The following is a 7,364-nucleotide window of genomic DNA, read 5'->3' as shown; positions in this document are numbered from 1 at the left end:
ATATATAAATAAATATAATACTATAAAACTTTCCAATAAATTGTCGCATGTTTGCGCTTGCGAAACAGCATTATACGTGAGTATATAAATGAATAAAAAAAACATTTTGGATTGAAATAAAAGAATTCTAGAAAGTCTCATATATACTTGTATATATTTTATACAGACAATTCCTGCAAAAGAAGAATAGGAAGAATCACGCTTGGTTACCTGGATATATGTGAAATATATGTGTGTATTGAAGATCCGTTATACATTTATAGAAAAGACTCACATAAGACACTCATCATGCATAGGAAAGCGTATACCGAGAAAATGAAGAATAATCCCAGAGCGGATGCCAACATTTTCAGCATCTTGACGTTTTCGTAAGTATAAATAGTAAACTACAAATACCATTCGTGATAGAGCCGATTAAGAGAAATAATAAAACTGAGAGTGAAGGTAATGCGATCCAGAGAAAAGTTTACAGAACGTAATAACTTGATATATAAGATTCAAAAGTTTCCAGTCTATGAATATGAAAAATTAAGTATAAAATGGAACTACCATTGATAATTATGTAGTATAGGGAAGTCACCCTCTGATGATTTTGACATATATTGTCAAGGTCATGAACCTGAATAACTTCTAACACGTTTTCGCTCGTTATTCGTTAAAAAGATATGGAGCTCATGATTTTCTCATGTTATATGACCTTGACAATATATGTCAAAGTCAAGATCATCAGAGGGTGGCTCCCCTATATTACATAATTACCCTACCATTTTTATTTTTTAGTATAATCATTCCTTATTCATTTTTAATACATTTGATGTTACACTTTTACAAACTATCGCATTTTTCGATTCGATAACAAGTTAGTCTGCGTGAAACGAATTAGTCAACTTTCAGAAATTTTTTAAATTTTATACATCGATAGTGCTCTGGAAGATAGAATTTTATGCCAAAGGATTTTTTAATTGGAAAATTAATCGAGATATAAACAATTGATGTCAAGTTTTACGAAAAGAAAATTGTTCTGATTATTTTGTGCCATATTTGATTCTTAAGTGTAATGACGCAGTTTCTATTGATTTGAAAGTGGAAAGAAGGATACAGATCAATTTTGCAAGATAATACGTAAAGCGATAGTATAATCTTGAAAATTAGAAGAAAAAAATTAGTTTTAACGAGAAAAGCAAAATTTTGGAACCTCGACGAATTGCGGATGGTTCATTCGAGTAAAACGTGTTTGCTTTGCTTTTCTTCTTCGCAGTTGGATTCTACGCACTTTCTGGGAGGGTTATCGTCGAGATCTTGAAGTAACTGATTTGTATACACCGCTTAAAGAGCATACAAGTGATATTCTTGGTATTAAAATAGCGAAAGAAGGAATGGAAGGCGTATCAGTGTCGGCTGGAGCAGGTGGCGAAATGCCATCACAGAAGAAGGTCAAGGAGCCCAACCTAATGAGAGTCCTCATCAGGTGTTTCGGTTTCAAGACCCTATTGTGCGGAACTTTCATGGCCGTTATAGAAACCTTGCTCAGGTACAACTTCCCTTTCATTTTTTACCTAGAAATTGTACCCTGTGAAGTTGTTCGTCTTAATATTTTACATTTCTTGCATTGGCGATGTCTTGATGATAAAAAATTACACGAATTTAATCCTGTGGGATTAAATCTTTTATTAAGCAGTTTTTATTAATCAAATTTCAGTTTTTTATTAATTTTGAATTAAGAATAAAGATTTAACTAAATAAAGATCTAATTAAATGAATGTATTTATGATAATTAAATGAATGATATAATTGTATGTTATGAATTTTCATGAAAGAATACGATAAAAAATTGCACGAATTTAATCCTGTGGAATTAAATCTTTTATTAAGCAGTTTTTATTAATGAAATTTCGATTATTTTTTAAATAAAGATTGAACTACATAAAGATCTAATTAAATGAATGTATTTATGATAATTAAATCAATGATATAATTGTATGTTCCGAATTTTCATGAAAGAATACGATAATAATTATAATTTTAAAATTAAAATCAAATTAAAATTCACAAATTTTTAAGATTTAGAATCTAAATTTTTAAACTAGTTTTTAATTTGCAAATTTCTTATATTCTGACGAATTTCCTCTTTTGATGCAGAATAGTGCAATCGTTATTGTTGGGTCAGATGCTGCTCTATTTTAACACCACAGGCATCGACAAGTTTTACGCGTACAAATGCGCCATCGGCATTATTTTGTGCTCCGCTGTTAACGTGTTCGTAGTCCATCCTTACATGATGGATATGACTCATTTGGGTACGAAGGTTTGCGTAGCCTGCTGTTCGCTGACCGCAAGACGTTGAAGCTAACTAGAACCTCGTTGGGCGAAACGACAATCGGCCAGGCAGTTAATCTGCTAACTAACGACGTCGATAGATTCAACGTCAGTATCATATTTCTCCATTATTTGTGGCTCGGATCTTTGGAGACCATCATCATCACATACATTACATTCCATTTGATCGTCATCGGAATATCATCTATTTTCGGTATCGCATTTCTTCTGTTCATTCCTTTTCAAGGTGAAGCAGTCAATGCTCTAATAGTTTCTAGCAAACATTTCTAAACTTTATAAAAGGCACACGTACACATATATATCAAGTTACTTTCAATTTAATAAGCCGATTAAATTGAAATTGACTTGATATATATGTGTACGTGTGCCTTTTGCAAAGTTAAAATACGTATAAATACTTTAAATTATAAGTAACTTCGCTAATGAAAATCGTCTTTTTGCTTCAATTAAACTGTCTGCTGGTAGAATCTTGACTTACGATTAGTTTTGATAAATAATAAATAACAAATAGAATAATAGATTTTTAATAAACGATAATTAATTTAAATTAACTTTAATCTGAAATCTTTACATTGTAAATTGTTGTAGTACAGGACCTGGAAAGCGATGTGATTTCTAAATTAAATTTTAACATTCCACTATATTATAGATATGTGGATGATATTATTCATGCAATTCCAAAAAATTATATTAATTAATGAGACATGAGATACATTCAACTCCTTTCATGATAGGATTACATTTACTTGTGAACGGAATTATGAGAGTTCGATAAATTTTTTGGATGTTACTGTGTATGTTGACGAAGGACAGATTAGATTTAACAGTTATAAAAAACCGACGAATTCTGGACGCTATCTTAGTTTTCATTCGAATCATCCGCTTAAACATAAAAAAGGTGTTATTATTGGCCTACTTGATAGAATTTTATTTCTTGCACATCCAGAATTTCACAATAAGAACATTGAATATTGAAATGATGATTAATACTTTACTTGACAACGGCTATCCTTTAGACTTAATTTTTAATACCATTAACAAAAGAATCAAATGTCTAGCTAGAAGAAAGAATGTATATAATAATAATTCTCAAAATTCAGACAATGATAATTTAATAAATACATATTTTACGGTGTCATACATAAAAAATATCTCAGAAAAGTTTAATCCTTAGCGTAATAATTTTAAAATCGCATATAAACCAATGAATAAATTAAATTCGATAATTAAAACAGGTAAAGACAAACTTGATAAAATGGAACAATGTAACGTAGTTTATAAAATTAATTGCCTGAATTGTTGTTTCGTACTCGTTGTCTCGTATTCGTCTTATTCCCCCTCCGTCACCGCGACGGATCACGAAAACGACCGAAGCCGGCAACGTAGGTCTGCAGCGCATTGGCGCGCCGCGCATCTCAACACAAGAAATCATCATGACTGCCGATCCGTCGTCACGAGTGCGCGTGTCCTCGAATTATCGCGTCGAGTGTCGAACCACCACTGTCACGCGAATATTACCGCCCGTACGAGGTGAATAAAGTTGTTAAAGCAGAGAAACCACGCATTATTTCTCGACCACGTCCCCGCGACGCAGTTTTACCGCGAGAACGACGTGGAAACCAGCCCGTTAAGCAAGCCTGCCATCTCGGCTCGCACTACGAGCAAACAATTGTGAATCTTCATACGTCGGACAATCTAAAAGAAAAATAAAAACGAGACTGAAAGAACATAAATCTAGCACTTCTAATGCAAACACAGTGCATAACGTAGTAGCACAGCATCAAATTAAATATGATCATAAATTCAATTGGGATAACATTGAAATTTTGGACACAGAACCTTTCTTTCAAAAAAGATTCACATCAGAAATGATATACATTAAAAAACAAATACAAGGAATTAATAAACAAAACGACACTGAAAAGTTACGAATCATATTTACCGTTATTAAACATATCGTCCTCTACATGATACTAGAACCTTCTATCGCTGACTCAGTAAATGTATATAAACTGTCAGACTCGTACAGAAATTAATATAACGTTTTTAACATTGATTATTATCGCATGGCTTTTCCATGTTCTTGATTGCAGTTCATCTCATCTTCGACACAGGTATTCTATAAATAAAGGTCTATTAAGAACTATTAAGATCATTTTAATCTTTTGACTGTTGTTAAACTATACTTTTTAATTACAATGTATTAAATCGAATCCGACTAAGTATCCTGATTTTTGTTATAAGATAACGATTTGTGGTTTTTCTTTCTTTGAAATTTTTTAAACTCGACTATTTAATTATAATGTATTAAATTGAATCCGACTAGGTATCTCGATTATTGTTATAATATAACTATTTGTGTTTTTCTTTTTTCTTAATCTTTGACTTTGTTAAACTAGACTATTTAATTATAATTTATTAAATTGAATCCGATTGAGTAATTGTAATATTGTATAAGATAACTATTTAGTTTATTACATGTGGCATGTTATTAATTGAATTACTTTTGTACATATTATCTAATAGAAATTGGAACTTTTGTGTGGACTTACATTGAGAAAATTTGCTCTTATAAGTATCAAAATCTGTCAGACAATCAGACTCGTATGGAATAGTTGCATTTAATTGGTGGAAAAAAAGCACACTATCAATGAATTGAGAAAATAACATCTGCGAGTAATGTATTAATGGATATTTGTAATCTCATAATACTATATTTTATAATACTATATTTTATAATTAATGGATATTTGTATCTCATAATACTTATAATTGTAAGACTCTATTGTTAAGACTTAAATTATTTTGTAATATATGCGTATCACACTTAATTATTTTCATACTGAGGAAGATCTGATTCAAGACCGAAACGTCTATTTATTGTATTATATTAAATATATTAATTTTAAGCTATCGATACCAGGCGTTCGTGGTTATATGCCTTTTTAATTACATTCGTACCACGTATCTAACTTAAGTTGTAAATTGTTGCTTTCCAACTATGCCTTTAAAATTTTTTTAAATACGAGAAAAAATTCTGTTTTCAAATTTGACATTTTCATTGCTATGTTTAAAAATTGTTGAGTTTCTTGCTAAGTTTCCCTAATTACTGAGCCTTTTTTCTGCTCAATTAATAAATATTGTTTGGTAAATCACTAACAAGTTATAAGAATTGCTTCTAATCGTATAATATTTTTAAAATTTCTTAGTTTGGCTAGGCAAGAAGTCGTCAGAGCTGAGATTAAGAACTGCTATCAGGACAGATGAGAGGATACGATTAATGAACGAGATTATTAGTGGAATTCAAGATGTATACCTGGGAGAATTTTTTCACCTCGCTCATAAAAAAAGCAAGAAAGTAAGTACTACCGCATAAACTGATTACGTAAAAAATATTTGTATCGATTGTACAATACATTGCAACAAGAAAGATGATTCTTGCAAAACCTGTTTGTGATAACGCCTTCGTAGCCCAAAAAATAGAAGCAGAGAATATTTCTGTTTTTTCATGTTTGTATTGACAAAAATTCCAGTATTAGAAATAAAATTCCAATATTAGAAATAGTCATATCCTGGGACGATTAATATTGATATTTTTTATTTGAAATGAAAAAGAAAAAATATATATATTGTACAATATATATAAACGCTACAAAATTCAATTTTAGGAAAGAAGTTAATATCATTCATTGGGCGTCATGTGTCAGAGGTATCGTCAAATCTTTCATCGTCTTTATGACATCGTCTTTAAGAATATCGTTGTTCATTACGATAATGTCTTATATTCTGTTTGGCTACAAAATAACGGCCGAGAAGGTGTATGTGATAACTGCCTATTACAACAGTTTAAACTTAATCATGACTGCCTACTTTCCGCAAGGTATGCGATAATTAGTGTAGCAATGTATGTGACAAATACATATGTGAATGACATCGATCAATATTGACGCTTGCAATGCTCCTTTTTATTTCTTCGTTTTTACTTTTTCAAGTTTTTACTTTTCTTTTTTTATCTGTCTTTCCTTCCTCACTGTTCAACACTGAACGATGAATTCCTCGCTGCATTTGTAGCAAAGTCGACGTAATGTGTTCACGAGTATTTGCATGCGATAACTTGTTGATTGAAGTCGTAACGGTTACAATTGGCAAATTATTATACGTAATTAGTCGGTAACTCGAAACTATGGAAATTAAATCATCTATTGGTAGTTATAGAAGATAATTACTTACTTATCTACGAAATGTTAAGTACATCACGACTATGACGGTCTAATGTATTTTGATTTACTAACAATAACAGGATAGACAAACTGATGTAATCAAATCAGACGGACTGCTTGCACGATTTATTAGTGCTATCCATTGAATTCACCGTATAATTTCTCGTAAACAAGCAGTAGGTCGTACTATACAAGGACTGGTTACCTTACTTCTTTTCAATTATTATATTTTATACTTTACGCACTTTATTATCTTAATATCAAAATAAATTAAAGTTTTGTTTAAGAATCATATCTAACGTTAAATATAAAGTAAATTATTCTATTCTACATTTTTATTTTTTTTATTTGTTTTTTGTTTTTATGATAACCCAGGAATAACACAAGTAGCGGAACCGATTGTGTTCATAAAACGACTGCAAAAATTCCTCATGTATGTCGAACTGACTCTTTCCGAGATTGAAGCAAAGAAGTACAATAAGGAGAACAATAAGAACACAAAAGAGAATAATAAGAATGGGAAGGAGAATAACCAACAGGATGTGAAGGGGAATATAAAGAAAAATTCGAAGGAAAATTTAATCGAGCAGAAGAAGAACGATAGCGCAATCATAGACTAACTGAACAATGTCGAGTTTAGCGTGTCCATCAAGGACGGAAATGCTAAGTGGTTGGATTATGAACAAGAAGATATCTTACTGAACATCAACATGAAAGTACGTTTCGGTGAACTAATCGCTGTTTTCGGCCAGGTCGGTGCGGGAAAGAGCAGTCTATTAAACGTCATCCTGAAAGAATTGCGTTTGC

At 31.2% G+C, this 7,364-nt stretch overlaps 1 pseudogene; it reads left to right on the top strand.

Moving 5' to 3' along the window:
- The first annotated feature begins 288 nt into the window (after positions 1-288).
- LOC108760060 (probable multidrug resistance-associated protein lethal(2)03659) lies at positions 289-2,607 on the top strand (annotated as a pseudogene).
- Positions 2,608-7,364: the final 4,757 nt, after the last annotated feature.

Source organism: Trachymyrmex cornetzi, unplaced genomic scaffold, assembly GCF_001594075.2.
Source record: "Trachymyrmex cornetzi isolate Tcor2-1 unplaced genomic scaffold, Tcor1.1 scaffold215, whole genome shotgun sequence".
NCBI lineage: Eukaryota > Metazoa > Arthropoda > Insecta > Hymenoptera > Formicidae > Trachymyrmex > Trachymyrmex cornetzi.
This window is presented reverse-complemented; position numbering and strand designations above follow the sequence as displayed.